This window comes from Narcine bancroftii, chromosome 2, assembly GCF_036971445.1.
Source record: "Narcine bancroftii isolate sNarBan1 chromosome 2, sNarBan1.hap1, whole genome shotgun sequence".
Taxonomy (NCBI): Eukaryota; Metazoa; Chordata; class Chondrichthyes; order Torpediniformes; family Narcinidae; genus Narcine; species Narcine bancroftii.
The window spans coordinates 70,533,752-70,557,005 of NC_091470.1; positions in this window are offsets into that span (position 1 = coordinate 70,533,752).

A 23,254-nucleotide genomic window follows, 5' to 3' on the forward strand; every position below is an offset into this window, starting at 1 on the left:
CTCTCCCTGAGATGGTTGTAGGGGCCAGATCATTTGCAATATTTAAAGTGTCGATAGATAAATATTAGAAAGAGCCATGAATTGAGGGTTATAGGAAACTGGCACAGAAGGTGAATTGAGGACATAGCACAGAAGCAGGCCCTTTGCCCCTTCTAATCTGTGCCAAGCTCTTTTTCTGCCTAGCTCCACTGACCTCCACCTTATCCCGCCATACTCTTCCCGTCCATATGCCTGTCCACAATTTTCTCAAAAGTCAAAATTGAGCCTGCATTTACCCAATTCATCTGGCATCTCACGCCACACTTCCACCATTCCTTGCATGAAGAAGTTCCCCCTAAACTTTTCCCCTTGTTTTCTTAACCTATGTCCTCTAATTTCTATCTCACCAAACTCAGTGGAAAAAGCCTGCTTGCATTTACTCTATACCCATCATAATTTTGTATAGCTCTTTCAGACCTCTTCTCATTCTTCTGTGCTCCAAGGAATAGTTCCTTTCCCTGTAACTCAGTTCTTTAAGTTTTGGCAACATATTTGTGTAGCATGAATAAAAGCTCTCATGACTTGATGAGAGCAAATGCTTTTATTAGCTCATAACTAAGGGTAGGTTTCAACAGTTGTCTTCAGTAGGGTTCTGGGTTGAGGCGGGAAACCAGGGTCACATGTGGGCAGATGGGGGCAGAGCCAGAAGGTGGGGCCAGCCATCAACACAACACCCTACCAATGAATCCCAGTTCACTGCAATTTGTAAATCTTCCTTGCACACTTTCAACCTTATTGATATCCTTCCTGTAGTTAGATAACCAAAACTGCACACAATACTCCAAATTTAGCCTCACCAATGTCTTATACAAATTTATTGAAACATTCCATCTGCCCTATACTCAATATTTTGATTTATGAATGCCAATGTTGCAAAAACTCTCTTTATGATTCTATCTACCTGTGACACCGATTTTTTGGAATTATGTATCTTTATTCCTATATCCTTAAAATTATGGGACTCGGGCGATAGAATTCAATTGAAGGCATCAAGGTGGCAGTGTGTGTCATGCCCACAAATATCTTATCAAAGAGTCTGCTGCAACAAAACTCAGTGGTGCACAAGAGGCAAGTATTTACATAAAAAAGTGGGTTCCCAGTGATGGGCTCCACAGCCTGAGAACAGGTCAGACTAGTCCTTATCCAGTAAAACAAAAGCAGGCATCTGAAGCTCGGAGATGGGGGTGGGGAGGGGGGGGGATCCACTTCTGTGACCACCATCAGTGAAAGTTCAGAACCAGATATCTCTACATGTTGACATGCCAGAGACACAGAAGAATCAGAAGCATCACTGCAGAATTCCAGAAACTGAGCACAAATCCATCATTTTCCTGTGTGGAGAACCTTTTGTTGAAATTGTAGTGGTGTACATAACAGCATCACATATACAATTTACTTTTTAATGTATTGTCTTTGAGACCCATCTAAAAGATTAACATTCTCAAGGACCCTGCCCTGACCACCTTCTTCACGCTCCTACCATTGGGAAGGAGTTACAAAAGCCTGAAGATGAACACCCAGTGGCACAAGCTTCTACCCTCTCTGCCATCAGATTTCTGAATGGACAATGAACCACAGACACTACCTCACTTTCTCTTATTTTTGCACTAACTTATTGCAGCCGAAAAACAACACATTTCATGATAGGTTTAATGGTAATAAATTCTGACTCTGATTCTATCTGAAAGGCAAGACCTCGAACGTTTATTCTTCCCAGGTATTGATGCTTGGGCTAGGTTTCTAGCATTCAGGTCAAGAGTAAAAGTACGTGCTGAGGGATACACTGAAGCTTGGTGTAGCCAGTACGTGGGCATTGTGGGGAAGGACCACAGTCTAGAGTCCTACCAGGCATTGAGGGGCAAGTCCCTTAAGCAACAGAGGAGGGAGGAACTACAAGGGGCCATAGTGGTGGCAATGGTGTTCAATGCAAAATGAACATGATGATGAACAGTGATGGAAATACATGGAGATGACCTTAAGGAAATGAAAAGACTTTGAACTATTTTCTTTTGGAAATAATTTGTGAATAAAGTTATTTTTAGAAAAAAAAAGTAGAGTAAATGTCATTCAAATTTTGGACTTTACTTACAATGGAGAACAGGCTGTCATAAATAATGGAGTTTATAATAAATTTCTGGAGGAGTTTTGGTAGAGAATTAATAATTAAATACTGAAAATGACATTAAATCCATGTACTTGCAACAGAAACAGTGACAAATGCTCTTTGTAATTAGCATTATTACTGGGTTTGATTGCTATAAAAAGTTCCCCGCTAAGGCCAGCACAAAATTCAATTAACTGGACCTAACACGATGCAGAGTTAAAGGCCCAGTGCATGTTGTTAAAGTTGTTAGAGATATCAAATGCACTTTCCTGACCTTATAAATGATTACACACAATCAATACTGATCTATGAAATAAACACATCTAGTCATAATAGAAAAGCCCTTTCTCATCCCAGAATGATGAATTTCACTACAAGATACCGGGATTAAGTTCTAACTTTGAAGTTCTTAAAAGCAGATTGATTCGACTGATGCCCACACAACAGATCAAAACAAACAATTAACTACAAACAATGTATATCATGGAATCGTTACAATCCCCAGACCCTGAAAACATTCCCAAATCTGCATGTTATCAGCTGCATTCCTTATAAGTTAAGCAAGCCCCTGACCACTGGACAAATACTTTCCATGAATTCTAATTCATAGTGTGTTTTAGACAGCAATGTTGGAAAAATCTCAGAAACATTTACATAAATTAATTGGTAAATTAACATTAATTAATTGATTAGATTAATAAATAAATTATTTGGTAAATTAACATAAATTACTCAGCTTGTGGTCATTTACACTGCACACTTTAAGTTCCTGTGTATATTAGACCCTGTGCTTATACGTGGAGCAACGTGGCCTGTGTCTAGAACCGACGTCTGATGCATGACGACATTGTGTCGGCGGCATCACTGATGTCAACTATTCTGTGTCCTAGAAGGTATCCATGGCTGTCGATCCTCAGACCATGCTGAAGGTAGCAAAGAGTATGTATGGCATTATCTGCATGAACTGTGAATTCATGTGCTTCATAAATGCCTTTGTGATGTGGAGAGGGATAAGTTTGAGGAGAGAAACTGAGCAGGCAGGTTGTCATATGCTGAGCCCGCCGTAGCACATCATCAGCTGGACGTCAAATTCATGAGGCGAGTTTTGCGGTGCAATTTAAACTGCAGGCTTCCCCCGAAAAGTAGTAGGGGTCCTGAAGGATAAACCGCGGAGCAGGAATTGACTAAAAATTCCTGCACTTTCATTTTTAGATGCCCGTGTAATGGCAAATTTAATCGATTGTGCCACTACAAGCCTACAGTCTAAAAACCATAAATGAGAATGGTCACAAGCAGAAATACATTGGAGCAAGAACAAAAGAGTTGGTTCAGAACATTCAGATTTGAAAAATTGTTATACTGAAATAAAGGTAGAAATATTTTGAGTTTCTGTTGCTTTTTCACACAGGCCCATCTGTTTTTCCAGGAAGTGTAAATGAATCAATTTGGGGAAACATATCTTTGCGAATGTTTGAGACCCACTTTTGAAAGTTAATGCAAGCATGAACAGGAACAGGTTGCTGGATGCATGAGACGCCACTAATGGAGATTATTCTGACCCACCATTTTGGGTTCACCATCTCAAGAAAGTTACTTGAGGAAGAACAAAAAATAAATCTAAGAAACTATGGGTGAGCAGAGCAAATTGCACCATCTGCAACTCGAAATCCTTGTGCTACTGAAGGGCTAGCATTTCAAATTCTAACCAAAAAGAAACAACCATGGCTTCTGTGGGATGGGACTCATTAATAGATGCAGATTAAAATGTAGTGTTCAAAAGAGAGCCAAATAAATGTTTGAAGAAAGAATTAGCAGTGCCGCAGAGAGATGATGGGTAAGTGGAGCCAGTTAAATTGCATATACAGTACACAGAGCTAGTAGGAACTTGACAGAGCAAATGGCTTGTTTCCATGCAGCCAAGTTTGTGTCATTCTTTGATCTGAGCAAAGATGTTTTTTTTTGTCACAATTTGTTTATCAGTATTATTGTCACAATATCCTGTAAAACATCAAAGTCTGCTTGAATTGAATATCTAACTCAAATGTTTTGTCAAGCTGTTACTCAACCCATCTGTGCTTGACTCAGGATGTTTGGATTCTAACTTCCTACTTCCTCTAAATGTCAGTGTGATGCACTGTTAGCCAGAATCAGACACCCACAAAGATAAAGACTGTACAACAGGCTTTAATCCACAAAGACTTCCTCAGAGCCAGGCTGGCTGTGGCTGCAGCAACTCTGAGTGAGGCCTCGGGAGGCCGGCGCAGGCTTATATCCTGGAGGGTGATTGACACCCGACCGAGTGGGGCTTGATCCATTCAGGCCGACTGATTGACAGCCGACCAGGTGTTGTCCTGTCCCCTTACACTCCTGCAGTAGGCCGGTGGTGTACCACCACAGTCAGAGATGCTGGAAATCTGAAACAAAACAATAAATTGTACAAACGTTCAGCAGCTGATGAACAAATCAGAATCACTCTGCTAAATCAAAACAATTAGCTTGTGAAAGAAGAGACTGTGCTGAATTTCAGGAGACAAATGATCTCTTTGGGTGTCTTGTATGATAACAGGAGTCAAGTTTCATTCACACAATTCTACCATGTTTGTTGACTGACATTGGCTTTCAGTTAAATAGTGTCTTAATTTTAAAATTTACCTCTGACAAGCTCTTAGCGGTTTTGCCATTCCCAAATTCAAGGCCTTTTACAACCCTTTGAATGTCCCCACTTTGACTGATTAGTCAAATTTTTGGATTGAATCCACTTTCACCAGTTTGGTGAGGCTCTGTGCAATGTACGGAAGAAATTGAATCAAGAGAGTTTTCAACTCCTGAAGGCAACTTCACCTCTTAACATCATCTTTTCCATCAATGCCACTTCCCTGCATTAACCCTGTAATTCCATTCATTCCAAGACCTTCTGATCAAAAATCCCAAGCAAATGCTTTGACAGCTGGTAAAGCTTTATCCCCAGCCTGGATTGGCTGTCAAACAGCTTGAAGATTTAAGAATGGGTAAAAGTAATTTAAATCTAAAAATTATAAAAAAAACATTTGACATGTACACAAGAATGCAATACACATACACTTGCTGGTGAACAGCAGCAATTAAATTAATGAAATTAAATCAAAATTCAATCATTTGAAATTTACAACCCCTCAGATGGTATTACTGCTGGGAAAGATCCCAGAAGCTGACATTTTTTGGACCTTTAAAGGATTCTGTCATCAGTCCCCTGTCAGAATGACAGCACGATCAGCTATGAAGTGGTTTGTGACATCTATTTCCATGAACTCTCACATAGAAGTTAAAATCTTCCCACCCAATGCATGGGTAAATATCAACAGTTCTTCATGGAACTATCAGGTTTTTTTCTGGAAATTTTGGGTCACGATGTTAATATAACCTATCCCTTGATGCTGACATGTACAATGACCTTTAAGTTATCTTCTGCCATGATTGATGGAACACACAGTATCTTTAGCTACAAATCTGCATGGCCATCTCCAACCTTGCCACCCCTCCTGACCCCATCGCCAAACCATCCGTTCCTCCAAGACTCTTACAGATGGCTTCACAGCTCTGGCCAGGCTTTTCACACACAATTAATGTCTAGATCTTCAGCATTTTGTGAAGGTGATGCAACGAGAAACTCAGCGATTCCCAATTACAGCTCATTGCTGTGTATTTTGCATTACTTCCTTCTAACAGACTGATGAATCGCATAGGCAAAGTTCAAATTTACTGTCAGAATACATACATGACATCATATAAAACCCTAAGATTCTTCTCCCTAGGAGGCAGGCAGAATTTCTTCTTGTCAGAAATGCAAACTGTGTTCAAGTAAAAAGATAAGTATACAAAAGTGGGAAATGTAAACAAAGAAAGAAATGTAAACAAACTGCAAATACAAAATAATTCAGTAATAAATAATGTGCAAAGTAGGAGTCCTTAAATAAGTTTCTGATCAAGTCTGTTGTTTTGGAATCTGATGGTTGGGTGGTGGGGGTGGGGGGTAGCAAATGTTCCTGAACCTGGTGGTCCAAGTCTTGTGGCATCTCTACCTCCTTTATGATGGCAGCAGTGAGAACAGAGTATGTCCTGGCTGATGTGGATCCTTGATGACTGCTGCTGCTCTCCTATGGCAGGTTTCCCTGTAGATGTTCTCTATGGTGGGGAGAGTTTTGACTGTGATGAACTAGACTGTGATGAACTACTACCCTTTCCAGGGCTTTCTGTTGAAAGGTATTAGTGCTCCTATACCAGGCTGTGATGCAGCCAATCAGCACACATTCTACTACACGCTTGTGGAAGTTTGCCCAAGTTTTTGATGTCATACCAAGTTTCCACAAACTCCTGAGAAAGTAAAGTCAATGGTGTGCTTTCTTCTCTATGACATGCATGTTATAGATCTAGGAAAGGTGGAGGAGACGTTCTTACCAATCCACACTGATTGCCATCTGGAGGTGAGGAAATCCAGGATCCAATTACACAGTTGGGTATTGTGGCCCAGGTCTTTGAGTTTTCTGATCAGTTTTGAGGGCATGATGCTGTTCAACGTTGAACTGTGGTTGATAAAAAGTATCCCGATGCATGTGTCTTTGGTGTCCAGGGTTACAGGGCTGTTGCTGCAGTAGGAACATTGAAATAGATCCATGTCACCACTCAGTCAGGAGCTGATATGCTTCAACACCAGCTTTTGACAACACTTCAGTACTGTGGATGCGAGTGCCACTGGTTACATGTGTTGACATCATTTTTCCCACAGATTCTAAATGACAGATACAATTAAATTTTAACAATAGAAACCAAGTGGCCAGTAGCTAAAAGCCAGTTCAACAAACATCCGCCGTGCACATGATCTCCTGTTTTCATTTCTCCTGTGAAGGCTGCAACATCAGCACACCTGAAGGAGAGCAGCATCCCCTCAATATACAGACTGCAGATGGATAATGTAATCTGGCCCCATTCTAATTTTTTATTTGGTGACCAAAGTAAGGAACCTTGCCTCTTTTCTTGCTGGGTGAAAGTAGTGAGAAAAATCCTCAAAGAGCCCAGCAGCCGCACTTTGAAAGTAAAATTCACTTTCCTTATGGGGCACAATGCCTTCTAATTGATGAGATATGAACCAACTGTGCCCCACAATGGCCAAGCTCTGTTGGAATGCTGGGCATTGAGGAAAAGTAAAAATAAAATCCTAACGTCACTTTCTCTGCTGTGTTAATTGTTGCAACATGGAGTCATTGAACCGAGAACTGTATCTCCAATTCCCCATACCGCGAGTTCACAATCCAATCAGATTCTCACGACAAGTTAGAAGAAAACGAGAAGCTTCCCAAAATAGACACAAAAGCAGCAGTATTTTCTGAAAGTTTATCCTTGGTAAATTACTGGACGAAGAAAGAAACAGCACAGGGTAAAAGCAGTAACATAGAAATTCTGTGGAAAGCTAATCTCCACAGGTCTGTGACCCTTTCAGAATGGAATTCTAGACACCGTTATTCTGGTTTATAATGTTGATGAAGATATAAAGTGTCTAGGCAATCAAACAGAAATGAAATGAAAAACGGTTGTCTACTTAACAAGACAAATTACTTCATAAACTGACAGAATAACAGACATGTTTACAGACCATCAGTCATTTAGATTTAAGGGGGACAGATTAGATTAACCTTGCTTGAAAGATGATTAAAAGGGAGAGCCTTTACGCTTTATAATATGGCACAATTGTTAATCCTACGAATTTGAAATAAAAACTTTATACAAATCTTGAGATAAAACTAAATCCAAATTGTATATGTTTTGGAAAGAATATATTTGTTAGAATCCAGATATTTGTGGAATAAAATTCCTGAAAAATCATTTGAGAGGTTAATGGTGCGAGGCCAGATTTCAGTCCATTGGTGAGGTTCTCACTGGTCAATTGCTCAACTCCTTATGTATTTCATATGTTCTCACATTGTTGGAACCTTTCATCCCATCAAGTCTTTGCCAGGTCACAGAGTATTCCTGTCAACTCCATTCTCCTGCTCATTTCACAATCCTCACTGTAATGCTGTGGATTGTATGTACTAATTGGTCGGTAAAGGCTCAGGCTGGCCCGCCCCCTGATGACACTCTTACCTGGACTCCTCCCCTGGGACCCAGGCCATAAAGGTTGGACCACCTCTCCCTTCGCTGTACTTCCCTAGTTTGGATCTAGGCCATCTCAAGTCTTATGTACAATAAAGCCTATCGTTCCCCTCAGTCTTTGTCCTTGTAATTATTGGGCCAACTGGTAGTGCCCAACACTCACACATGCTCAACTAACCTTACCTTCCCCCACTCCGAGTCTCCTACACACAGGACGTGAGAACAAACTGGAGAGCCCAGAAAACCCAGAACACTGATGGGGAAAGAGAGTAACAAACTCCACATTGAAAGCACCCAGGTAACATAGTTAGCGTAGCGGTTCATGCAGCCCTAATACAGCACCAGCGACCTAGGTTTTAATCCACTGCTATCTGTGAGGTATGCTCTTCCCATGGTTTTCGCCAAGTGCTCCGGTTTCCTCCCACCCTCCAAGACATACAGGTTTGTAGGATAATTGGGCAGCATGGGTTTTGTGGGCCAAAAGGGCCTTCTACAGTGCTCTAGAGTTAAAATTAAAAATTTAAGAAGCATCAAACCTGGGCCACAGGTGCAGTGAGGCAGCAGCTCAAGCTGCTATGAAATATTGCTGCTCTGATCTTTGCCTTCCTTGTCACTGTGTTTGATATTGCACTGATACCATCCACTTTTCAGACAGACTTAAAACATGTTTTCATACAAGTTATTTAGTATTCTTCCCTGGATCGACTTCGTTTCCATTACTTCTCTTCTAAACTTTGTTTTGTAACTCATGACATTGCAAATTCCCAATGGTGAAGAAAGAATTTGATTCATCAGTCAACCTGAGACATTTTAAAATGATTCACTGCTATTGAGCTGCTGCTTCTGGTGTCCCTATTGTCAGTTATGTATTGTAGTAGCAGTTCCTGCAGAGAAATGATCAGTCGTTCTTTATTGTTGTAGGCTGAGCAATAAAATGCTGGTTTGGCCACTTCCCCACTCACTTCTGAAAAGCAACATGAAAGATTTTATATCAACTCAAGTAATAGAAGATTCCTCAATCCCACATCTAACAAACAGGACCAAACTCTTCAGAGCAGCCATCCCCATGTCCAAGGCAAACATGACCATACCTAATCATTCACTTTGGTCTTGTCACCACTTTACCCCCACATTCCTTCAGCATTAAGACATGTATCTTCCTTCCTGAACTCAATTAATGGATTAGCCTCCATTTCCTTCGATGGTGTGGAATTCCACCTTCTGGTTGAAAACCTAATATTGGATCAAAATGGCTGAGGCTGTGTCTCCTGGTTATGGACTCACCTGCCATTGGGAACATTTTCCCTGAACCTAGTCTGTCTAATCCTGATTGAAATCTATTGGTTCCCATGAGATTCCCTCTCATTCTTCCAAATTCCAGTGAATATAGACCTAATCAACCCAACCTCTTCTCTTTATCTCAGAAATAAGTCCCGTGCACCCACCATAACACCAACATTCTTTCTCAGATATGGAAACTAAAACTACACCCAAAATTCCAGATAGAGTCTCATTAAAGCAAGTTTTCCTGTCCAAACTCTTGTCCAAAAAAAAATAGCAGGAACTTTTAACCAGATTAAAGGGCTGAGATTTTCCGATTCATGGGCACAATTGTTATCAACTGACAATGAGGCAATTCCTAACCAAATGTTTCACAAATGGATGCCTCTTCCCTTGAAATGGTTCTAACTTCTGGATGGAGGATGGCCAGTCACACTATTGCCAAATCAATAAATCTCAGATTAGCCTGGGCCCAGGAAATTTGTCCTTCTTTGCCGAGATGTGCGGAGACAGCAGCAATTGTCAAAATCCACACCACCTGGACATGCTCTGTTCTCGCTGTTGCCATTAGAAAGGAGGCACAGGTGCCAGAGGACTCGTACCAGGTTCAGGAATACCCCTCAACTATCAAACTCCTGAACAACAGACTAATTCAGAGACTCATATTTTGCTCATTATTTATGACTGAATATTTATAGTTCTGTATTTGGACAGTTTGTTTACCATTCTTTCTTTTAATACAGATTACAGTTACTGGTAATTAGAAATTCTGCCTGGCGTGCAGGAAAAAAAGAATCTCAGGGTTGTATGTGATATCATGTATGTACTCCTGACAACAAACTTGAACTTTAAACTTAACTTTCTGACACTTTCTTATCAGTCTAGATTAACTGCCACACTATTATGGATATTAATCTCCATTTCCTCAACATAAAAAATATCTACACGTCATTATTCAATCATCACTAGCTCCCCCAGATTCTCATAGAATTGACAAATGAAGGAAAACACATGCCTGCCAACATATTTGTGATTCTGACAAGAGGTAAATAGATAGCCAGATCACCAGTGAATATCAGAGCAGGCTCAATGGGCCAGATGGACTACTTCTGCTCCAGTTTCTTAAGTTTGGAGGTAGTAATAGATCCAAGCTGGCATCCATCCTGTATGCAGGTAAGAGTCCTTTACTCTATGATTGATTACCTGCATGCATGCAAAATCCATTTGCTGAAACTGATGAGTTCAAGTTTACAGTCCTAGTTGCAGCATCAAAGGATGCCCTCCTGAGTTTTAGCATGTGGAAAATGCAATTAAATGTCAGTAGAGTAGTGTGGGGTCACAGCATGGTCCAAGGTTGAACATGAGAAAGGGTGATGTGACATGAATACTTAGAAATAACAGAGCACATCTTACTGCACAATGAACTGGTACTAGTGGGTGGTCTTGTCAGCTTCCTTAAGGTCTGTCAACTTCTGTATCTATTCACAGATCCTTCAGAGCGCACACAGTGTTAACCCTGGTCTGTCTATCTGCAGCAGAACTGAGAAGACCTTGTATGCCTGTGACATTATTAACTTTGATTACCTGAGGTTAATGTTTGATGCCCAGAATGCCTGTCTACATTTTATCGTACCTTGATAAAGGGCTCAAGCCTGAAACGCTGGTTATGTACCTTTATATTTGATATATAAAGTACCCTGTTAGACCTGCTGAGCTTCCCCAGCATTGTGTTTTATATGAACCTTTGTTGGCACTTACAATATGGTTATGCAGTGAACTTGAGGCTCAGAGGGTCACACTGATCTTGCCAGAAATTCTCATTGCTCTTGAGATCTCTTCCATGTTTACACTGAAAAGCCAGTCAAGCCTTACAGATTTACAGAAGTAATGATGTATAATAATGTTCCAATCCCAGTATTTGCCAGACATTTACTTAGAAATGCCTAATCATGCACAAATAAAATCAGATGTGTTCTTTCAACCTTAATGTCTTCATCCAGAAAATCACCTGACACACCATGCATTTACAGTTTCCCAATGCCAAACAGTCACAGAGCCTTCTTCAGAAACAGAATCTTGGGCCCACCATGTCTATGCCAAACATCTTTCTCAATTAATAATGGGGCAGATTTTCTCTTGCCCCATAATAATTGGTTGTACGCCCCTTGATGTTGAAATGGCACTTGGGAGTCCAGCTCTAGACCCCAGGACAGGGTGCAAATATCAAATGATCAGAAATGTCTTTGACATTCATTATTATCTTGTGATACTCAGGGTTTTCAAAAGCACTGCCATGTCCAAACTTTTCATTAAAATCCTTCACTCTAACTTAAATAAGTTATCTGAATGTACATTTATACCTCCATTTGAGGTACATTCCCAGAAATGAGGTGCGAGTGGAAACAATGCCCTTCAAATGAAGATGCATCACTTCCTCATCAGCTTGGTGAAAGATGCACTTTGGTCTGTCCAAAACTTGCTGGTTTTCAGCAGAATGAGATGCCCGTCAGGGAATGTTGCTGCTTGGCACATTTCAGACTGCAGGAATATGTGATATGGGATGGACCAAAGCTTAATGGAGCCAAGATAAAGGCTTTGTGGGGAAGGACTGCAATCTCAGATCTTTGTGTCACTGAACATTGAGAGGCAAAGCCTCTCAAATACTTTGCATTATCTAAAAGGTCCACATAAATGGCAATGATGCCTTGAACATAGAATGTGCTAACATTACTAATGCATGGACCCATGAATGTACAGAATGAACAATGATGAATGTAAAGCTAGCAGTGCATTGATTTGTACTTCCTGTGAGTACTTTCTGAACAAAATTTATTTGTGAAATTTTTAAGAAGATATTTGCTGTGTTCGAAACCTGGGTGAATCTGCCACCTCTCTGAGGAACCATCAGAGGGTAGAGATTCATGCCAGGTGCACAGCCTGAGACACTGTCATTTTTTAAAGTCCAGAAGATATATTCCTACATGGCAATGCACTCCAAGACCAAAAGCTAGAAAGAATTGGCATTCTACAGAGGGCCTCTACATTTGATTGCAAACTGCAGTGCTAACACCTGATTTAACATGGCACAGACTTCTGCACAGCTAGGACATCTGGAAATCGTGTGCTCTCACTGAACACATGGAGATCCAGAGATGCACCGGGATAGGTCAAAACCAGCTAATAGTCTTGGAAAGTGTAGATATAATTGAAAGGGTAATAGAGCAACATGAAACTGATTACGCTGGACAACAAAGATTTTGCTTTTGGGTATATTTTATGGATTTTGAGATGCTGATCATGAATATCACCTGAAAACTTTCCTATCATTTCCTATATTTTGTGACTTCCGGTCATATTTTAGGTCAACTAGTGTATTTCCCACAAAGCAAGCAGTTTTGGTCAGTCCAAGCATGCCCTCAGTGCAGGTGCTATCCAAATGTTCTCTTAGGCCTAGGCATGCTTCATCAGGATAGATGCAGACAGGCTATAAAAGCAGCTCATATATACAGATACTGTGCATTATTATTGATATAGATTGAACGTATGTTGATGCACATGTTCTTCAGGCAATAGCATAGTGAGTGTACTAAATCATCTTCAGGAAAATTCAATAGAGCAGAAATGTCTCATCAATGACGCAACAGCTGTGATACATTCTGTTACATTTGTGGCGTCTACTTGCTTAAGACTAAATTAAATAAAAATTAGTTTAATGTTTCTCCTACTTCCTATGTGATACAGCAAATCTGAAATTATCTTTGTTTTCAGATTGAACTTTTTAATCATAATTTGTTTTCAGGAAGCAAATATTTTGGTTGTTGTCCAGTGTCACTTTTATACAATTCAGAGAAGAACTACTGGTCCAGAGACAAATAAAATGAAAAGAAAAATTCAATCTTCATCTTGCGGACTGCCTCAGCTCCATCCCGCCTGGAAGGACTGGAGCATTAGCAGCAGATACTCCAATGAATTCCAATGTACTCAAAGAGGCTTATCACCCATGTCTGAGTTGAACACATGTCTGGTTTCAAAAATGTCTCCAGCATATTGTCCATGTGGTCAGGTGACCCATTCAGCCCCACCACCTAAATAAAGCCAAGTTAAATCACCAGTTTTCACTCCTCAAAATAATACAATATATTGTAAAATAATATTTTACAACTCATTTTCAAGAATGTTACCATTTAGTTAATATTACAGGCTTGTTGCCATAAAGATAAATAATACAATTATTTTCAGCTGACAACTGATGTCATTGTTATAATTTTAAGATTTTCAATATGTAAATTGGTGTTTTCCCTGCCAATCTCCAACAATTTAAAGATTGCTACAATTCATGTTATCAGTTTGCTCCATTTGCTGCTGTTTACAATTTTTGAAATTCCCATCAAATTAAATTTGCAATGCATTGCATCAGTGTACCTATCTGTACTGTGCTTTACACAGTCAATGGCACAAACTACTCACCAGCAAGGTTAAAATGTCAAATCACATCAGCCAGGCTAAAGCTAAAGCCTGAATTATTTATAGAAATCACGGTTATGCTGGATCAAAGACACATTCGTGATTGGAGGTCCTTAAACGCTTCAGATCGTGTTTGCAAGTCAATTAGTTAACAGCTGATTTCCATCTCAATTCCATTTTCTTGATTATCCCTTGGTGTCCATCACAATGTAAAAACCTGCATTTGAATGAAAAAGAAAGTATGAAATTGAAGAGGGATTGCGTTGGACATGTTTTTTTTTCTTCATTTAACTCTAAAGCTAAGGAGTAGCAATTTTAATACATAAAAATTTACCTTTTGAATTACATTCATATTAATTTTATTTTTTCTGAGGATGACTGGTAAGATATTTGTCATGATAGTGTTACTAGATTGATAAATGTTCGTTATGCAATGGTTAATTATAATTTTTTACACCAATTGTATTTAACACCTGAAAAGTTTTTAAAAAATGGTTTTAGTGAATCAGATTCTTGCTTTAGATGTGGTAATTTGGTTGGAACTTTTTTTCATGCTGTTTGGTTATGTGTACATATACAATCTTTTTAGAAAGCAATTCAACTATTTTTGGAATATTTATATAAGATTAAAATACTTCTAGACCCGACAATATTTTTGTTGGGTGAGTTGAAACCTTTGAAAGATTTGGGACTAGATAAATTTTAGATTGCTTTTGTATATTTAGCTTTATCTGTAGCAAAAAATGTATAGCTAGTACATGGAAAAATGCTAATGTGATTGATATTAACAGATGGCATAATGATTTGAAAACTTGTTTGGTAATGGAAAAAATTACATATGTTTTACATGACAATTATTCTTTTTTTCTTAATAAGTGATCTTTATATTCAGAATATTTACATTTAAATTTACTTTGATTAGATTTTAGTGAATATCTTTTAGTTTATATTTTAGTTTTTTTTTCTTTCTGGCTCTCCTAAAGAGAGCTGGCTGAGAGAGGGAGGGGGGGGGGGGGTAGTTCTTTTTTTTTTCTTTCCTTTTTTCTTTTTATATTAATTTTTTTATTGTTCACAATATGTATCTTTTTCCCACTGTATGTAATAACCTTCTTGAACGAATAAATAAAGTTGTGAAAAAAGAAAAAAAAAGTAAAAACCTGCAAATAACCTGCTTAGAATGTCTGGTTTACAAAATATTTTGAATCACAACAATTTTTAAAATTCTGAATATTTTAACCCAAGTCTGTGTTGAACAAGACCATTATTCACTGCCAACTGTTGCAAAAGAGTGAGAGACAAAAATCTGGGAACAAGACATCCCAACACTGGAGTTAGCGAAGAAAGTCTGCAGATGCTGGGATGGAGTCCAATACACAGGAGCTCAGCATACAGTGTCCAGAGAAAGTAAAGGGAACCCACATTTCAGGCTTCACCTGACCAAGGGCCAAGACCCAAAATGTTGGTTACCCTTTAATCCATTGGATGTTTCATGACCTGCTGAGTTTCTTTATCGCTTTTTGTGTATTGCACGGGAGTCAAGATGAGTTGACCCATCTATGGAACAGATCCCAGGATTTTAAATGTGTCCAGAACAAAGCAGCTCTGATAAATCAGCCCATCAATAAAAGAAAACTGGCAGGATGTTTGCTCAGAAGTGAGGAAGGTGCAAGGTGAGGGTTTGGAGGAGTGAACTGCTTTCAGGTTAGAAACTCAGAAACTCAAGGGTTTCAGTAAACCTAACCCCTACAGTAGCCTGACCAGATGTGCAGCAGAAGGGATAATTGGAGATGGGCCAAGAGCAGGTCGATCATTGAGGGGAAGCAGGGGCTGTGTGCTGGGAGAGACCAGGAGGGAGAGGCAGTGCTCCATGCACATCCCTGAAATATGTCTGAGGGTCTACTCACCCTTCCTGGCAATTGTCAGGGGATGATTTATAGGTTCATTTATTACCGTGGACGTAACACACAAAATTTGTTTACTGTTGTTGAGTAAAGAATTGGAATGCCATGCTACAAGTATTGGTTAGCTCTCACTTGTGTGCTGTTGCTGGGAAGGATACAGAAAAGATTTGTAGGAATTTTACTGGGACTGGAGGGCTTGTTTGGAGGAAGAAATTAGATAGAGTGGGCTATTTTCCTTGGAGTAAAGGAGTCTGAAAGCTGATCTTCTGGAGATATATAAAATCATGAAGAACATAGATAATAATTGACACAGTCATTATCCCAGGGGAGTTTAGGACTAAAAGGCATGGATTTAAGGTGAGAGGGAAAGATTTAAAGAGGATCTGAGCAGCAACTTTTCACACAGCAGGTAACTGGAATGTAGAATGTAAAGTCTCCCTTCTTCCCACAGTTGGTGTAGATGGCATCCTTGACAGGGCAACGTTTCCTCGGATGCTTGTCCTGCCCTCAGAAGTAGCACTTCGGGTGGTCACTAACTGCTCCGGAGGTCAGTTCAGGGTGGGAGGGGGTCTGCGATCCCATCTCCCAAGATGGTGACGCCCATGTCCCCCACGAGGCGGTGGCTTGTGCACTGGAGAATGATTCTGCATTGTGGGTGGCTTCTTCCAGTGTTTGCCAGTTTGATTGTTTGAGGTAGGTTCAGTCTTTTCTGCTCAAGTCGCCTCTGCCTCACATAATCGGAGTGGGCACCTGCTACACAGGTGTCTCTGATCAGCAGCCGGGTGTGCTGCTCTGCACCCACAGCCTGGCAGTTGCAGTCCCTCACAAGCTCCTGCAGGGCCCTGACAAAGTCATTGAAAGTTTCCCTGGGTTGCTGCCTGCGCAATTGGAGTCCATGCCATGCATAGACTTTGTTCACCTGCACCTTGTACTGGTCTTTCAGGGTGCCCATAGCGTCTCCATATGTCTGGCAGTCCTGGACCATCCGATGTACAAAAATATCAGATGGAGCTTGTCTTCGTCTTCCTGCATCTTTCCAAGCAGCGACACCAGAATGTGAATTTGTCAACTGCTTCGGGTTCTCTTGGGCTGATTTCTAGGCAATCCAGCTTCAAGTATTTGTCCATGTGTCGAAGAAACAAAGTTTTGCTAATAAAATTCATGCACAATCAATTATGCAAATACTGAAGTTATTGGAAACGGAAGATTTTTACTACCAAGCGATGGGCAGCATCCCTTGTGTTGCTGGCTCTCCCTGACCCGGACTCGAACTGGGGGTGGACTTGAGGCATGATGCTCTTTATGGGGGATAAAGGGGAGGAATCACAAGCCAGCCAGTGAGAGCAGGGTCAAACATAAAAGGTCATGTCATTTACATATACAGTAGTGGTTTCACCAGAACCACCATCACCAGCAAGGCAATCCAGGCACCCACAACTCTGTGTGTAAAAAAAAAAAAAAAAAAAAAAAAAAAAAACTTCCCTCCCTTAGCTTTGAACATATGTCCTCTTGTGTTTGCTGATCCTGCCCTGGAAACCAGGAGCTGGTTGTCCATTCATAATCTTGTAGACCTCTATCAAGTCTCAACTCATCCTTCTATGCTCCAAAGAGAAAGGTCCCAGCTTTGCTAACCTTGCCTCATAAGAATTGCTTTCCAATCCAGACAACATCCTGGTAAGTCTCCTCTGCACCCTCTCTAAAGCTTCCACATCCTTCCTATAATGAGGTGACCAGAACTGAACACAATACTCTAAGTGTGGTCTCACCAGAGATTTGTAGAGTTGCAATATGACCTCTCCTGAACTCAATCCCCCTATTAATGAAGCCCAGTATCCCACAGGCCTGTGTAGCAACCTTGTGGAATGTATGGATTTAAACCCAAAGTTCCTCAGTTCATCCACACTCTTAGGTAACCAACCATTAAACCTGTACTCAGCCTTCCGGGTTGTCCTTCCAAAATGTATCACCTCACACTTATCCAAATTGAAATCCATCTTCCACTTTTCTGCCCAACTCTGCATCCTGTCTATATCCTCTTGTCACAGCACCTATTAGCCTGAATACATCTGAGATTGTCTGATCTCAGAAGCTAAGCAGGCTCAGGACTGATCATTACTTGGAGGGGAGACCGCCTTGGAACACCAGGTGCTGCAGGTTTCTGTGAGGGGTGCTGGACAAAGTGGTGACCCTCTGTCTGCCTTACAGTAGACAAAAGTTAAAGAATTTCATTCATGTTACATTTTAAATGTAGTATTACATGACGATAATGGAACCTTTACTTTCGACAACCTTCTGTTCCATCCACAACTCCTCCAACCTTCATCTCATCCGCAAACGTTCTGACCCATCCTTCAGTCTCTTCACCCAGGTCATTTATAAAATCACAAAGAGCATAGGTCCCAGAACAGATTCTTGCGACACTCCACTAGTCACCGACTTCCAGACAGAATACTTTCCTTCCACTACTCCTCTCTGCTTTCTTCCTACAAGCCAAGTATTTTTTATCCACACAGCCAAGGTTCCACTGATCCTGTGCCTCTTGACTTTCTACCTTTATAAATCTAAACATGGTAACAGGCCCTTCCAGCCCGTGAGCCCTGTGCTGCCAAAAGACCCCGATTAACATACAACCCCATACATTTTTGAAAGTGGTAGAGGTTGGCACAGTTTCAACATTTATAAGGTATTTAAAAGATGTTTGGTCGATGGATAGGAGTGGTTTACAGCAATATGGACAAATGCCGACAAATGGGACTAGCTCATTTAGACAGCTGGGTCGGGTGGATGAGTTGAGCCAAAGGGCCTGTTGCTGAGCTGTGTAACTCTGACTCATTGTCTGGCTGAAGCAACCCTGGTTTCCAGCTTGCCACCTGCTCAATTCCCAACTCCAGGATAAATCAGAGCTGTAAACACTGTTCCAGAGCAATCAAAATCAGATTGCACTTGCAAATATGATTCTTAGCGTCAAGACCAAAATGAGAAATTGGAGGAGGTGCAAAAACATTTGAAATTCTGGTACCAGAACCGAGAAGATACTATTTGGGTTCTTGTCTCTGGCGATCAAAGGCTGGCTGGTGGCTTAAAATAAAGGGTTTGTCAGAGTAAGGATGGAGAAAAATGTTTCTGCAGGTGGGGGAATTACAGAATCAGAAATCATAAATATAAATGTAAGAGACTTTTGGATAGCCGGATGAATGTGTAGGGAATAGAGGGACATGTATCACATACATGCAAGCAGTCGAGTAGTAATTTAATTTGAGATCATGTTTGGTGCGGACATCCACGGCTTGTACCTGTGCTGCACTGTCCTTTGTTTAATGCCATACGTTCCAAGATATTTAAAATCTAATGATTAAGAACATTGGTAGTGAATTGAGACGAAAACTGCTATCTCAGAGTATAGAGTACAAATATTAGCAAAGGCTAATGGCAAATATGAAATTAAAGGGAACTTTAACTTTTTTTTTGAGATGTATAAAGATTATATCTGTATCCATGTCAAAGCTTGCATACAAGGGAGAAATGAAAAGAGCACAAAAATGGTGGAGAAACTCAGCAAAGCCACGCAGCTTCATTTAGGTAGCACAAGGTAAATAACCAGCATTTTAGGCTTAAATAAAATGGTGGGGGGAGGAGGGGCACAGGCAATAGGCAGATGTGGCTGGGAGACCATAAGAGTAAAAGCTGAGAAGTGATTGTGGGGGGGGGGGGGCGAAGGGATAGCTGAACGGAGAGGGAAGGGGGTGGAGAGCTGGAGGGAAGGAGATAGAGGGATGGGGAAGAGAGGGAGACAGGGGAAGGGCCTAACAGGAGAAGTCACTGCTAATGCCATCCAGTAGGAGAGCCCAGGCAGAATATTATGGCTCCTCCAATTTGCAGGTGGACTCAGTTTGCCAGTGCATGAGACCATAGTCAGACATAAGGAGAGAAGAGGCTTGTGCAGAAAATAAAGTTGTGCCTAAAAGACTCTCCCCATGTTGTAGACTTGGTGATAATTAATGCCAATTACATGGCCTGCAGTATCTGAATTAAAGGTATTTAATATTGTAACATACACATTTCACATTGCTACCATTTCTGAACAAACACCCATGATGTCAATCTGCAATATTGAAGTATTTTGTTTCTTTGAGAACCAAAAATTCTTTAGAGCTTTGTGGTTTACAAAGACTTGCAAGAACAAAGGGTTCATTAAGTTTACTGGCTGGATCACTGTCCACAATCTGAAAAATTATCATCATAAAACTGTCAGAGGCAAGATGTGGTTTTCTGTCATTTAAAAAAAAACTAGCCTGAGTTAAAGACAATACTGGGACCAGCCTGTTGGAGAACAAGCAAAGTGCAGAGGTTAAATTGCATAGTTTTATATAGATATCACTGTCAGTAACAATGCACCGGATCATGTTTCAATCATTTGCTTGGCATTTAACCTCTTGATAGAAACACAGACAGAATAATAAATCTCTCTTCATATTTAATTGGCTATTTTGGACCAGAAATTTTTGTACTTTTCACAAATTTGGTGAATAATAGAAGGGCCAAGGTCACCATGCAAGAGGTATGTGTTGTGAGGACTGAATAGTTCTTGGTGAGTGAATTGCAATCAGACATCATAAAAAATAACTGTTCTTCACAAATATTATATCAACTCATTTTTCCCTTTTCAGAAATGAATTGACCGTCTGTTTACAGTGTTTTCTCATTATTAAAAAAAAATCAGGGAAGTACGATTATTAAAATTTCCTTGAGGCTGTTTGGAATAGATGAAGTTGGCAAGGATGAGACTGAGAGAACTATAATGACATGGATTATTGATCCATAAAAAGTGTTTTGGGAAGGTAAGTCTTCATAAAGACTGGACTTAGAATTCCATGAATTAAGAATGTGAAATAAGAGCAGGTCCTTTGGCCCATAATGTCTGCACCAGAAATGATGCCCAAATTAAACTAAAACTCTACTGCTTGCACTTGATACATGTCCATTTGATCATATTCATGTGTCTGTCTAGAACAAAGTTAAACACTACTATCATATCTGCTTCCACAATGACCACTGACAGCCCTTTCCAGGCACCAACCAATCTGTTTTAAAGTAAATGTGTACCATACATCTTTTTAAAAAAACTCTCCTTCCACCCCTCACCTGAAATACATCCTCCAGAATGTGACACTTTTACCCTGGGAAAAAGATTCTGACGTTTCACCCTATCCATGCCTCTCATACTCTTCTAAACTACGACCAGGTTTCTCCTCCAGAGTAAACAAGCCAAGTTCATCCAATCTCTCCTTGTAGCTCAGGCAGCATCCAGGAACCTTTTCCATAATTCAACCAGAATTCCACACAAGATTATTTGCAGCTACATTTTCCTGTTCTTCATGCTGTCAATGTTATGGAAACAATAGTGGGTCCAATCCAGAGAAGGAAATCAGATTCAGGATGCAACGTTAAAGCAAGAAGACGCATTTCTACTTGGAATGTCAAGGCTGGGATCGAGAGTAGCTCAGGAGCTTAATGAAGGCTGTTTCAGCCATGACCATATTGAAATAAAATCACCAAGCAGATGGCCAATATGCCTATGCTTTTTCTCCCATTCAGAGAATTTGAAGTCAAGAAACTTAATGGGGCAAAGCTCAAGACCAACAAGTACTTCATTCAGCCAGAGGACATTTCATTATCTTTAGATTGAGAATGGAGAGCACATTTCAAAATTCTGGTAGATTAAAGGATTTTAAACTGAACTTAAATAAAAGTGAATTATTCCCTTTTAATGGATGGGTTCCTATTTATGATAGTTTGCCTTTTAAAATAGCTAGAGACTATTTTATATACTTAGGGATTAAGATTACTAAAAAACATAAAGATTTGTTTAGGACTAATTTTTTCCCTCTATTGGACCTGATCGGTAGTTTACTTACCAATTGGTCACCATTATCCCTATCCATGATAGGCCGAATTAATACTATTAAGATGATGATCTTACCTAAATTTTTATATATATTCCAAGCTATACCTATTTTTGTTCCTAAATCTTTTTTTGATAAGGTCGATTCTAAATTGTCTTCATATATCTGGCAAAACAAGAATCCTAGATTGGGAAAAAAATATTTACAGAAATCTAAACTGGAGGGAGGATTGGCATTACCCAACTTTAGAATTTATTATTGGGCTATTAATATTAGTTACTTAAGGTATTGGTTGAATTATTCAGAATTATCTCTAAATCCCCATTGGGTAAATTTAGAAATTAAACTGGTACAAAATTTCTCAATTAGTTCTATTTTGGGAGGTGACTCCCTTTTACTCTTACTAAACTATATAAACTAATTGATAATCCAATGGCTAAACATACACTACGTATATGGTTTCAATTCCGGAGATTTTTTGGCCTAAGTCATTTTATCTTGGAAACCCCTATTGTACTAAATTTCTTTTTTCATCCCTCTCTAATTGATCAAGCTTATTTACTCTGGAAAGTTAAAGGTATAACATGCTTTTCGGATTTATTCTTGGATAACTCTTTCATGTCATTTGAACAATTATCCATGAAATATGATTTACCTCGATCTCATTTCTTTTGATATTTGCAGATTAGGAGTTTCTTAGTTTCGACTTTACCCTCTTTTCCCAATCGGGAGACTACGACTGTTTTAGAGGATATACTATATTCAAAATTCCCTCCAAAAGGTGTGATATCTAAATTATATAATATAATTACAAAAATAAATTCTGGGACTTTTGGAAAGTTTAAAAATGATTGGGAAAGAGAACTCAACCTTCATATTTCCAATGAAAATTGGAATAAAATTCTGCGACTGGTAAGCTCCTCTTCTCTATGTGCAAAACATTCACTGATACAGTTTAAAGTTGTTCATAGAGCTCATATGTCTAAAGATAAACTCCATCGCTTTTATTTTCATATCGATCCTATATGTGATAAATGTCAATTGGAAATAGTTTCCCTTACACATATGTTTTGGTCCTGTCCCTCTTTACAGAATTATTGGAAGGAAATTTTTTCCATTATGTCTACCGTTTTGAATATTGATTTACAACCACATCCCATTACTGCAATTTTTGGATTACCTATGATAGATTTGACTTATTTATCTCTTCCTGCGGATCGTATGATTGCTTTTCTTACACTAATGGCTAGAAGATCTATACTATTGAATTGGAAAGAGGTTAATCCTCCCACTGTTTTCCAATGGTTTACCCAAACTATACTATGTTTAAATTTAGAGAAAATTAGAAACTCTGTCTATGAATCCCCTTCTAAGTTTGAGTTAACCTGGTGACCATTTATTCAATATTTTCATTTGTGGTGAGTTGATCTGGCTCT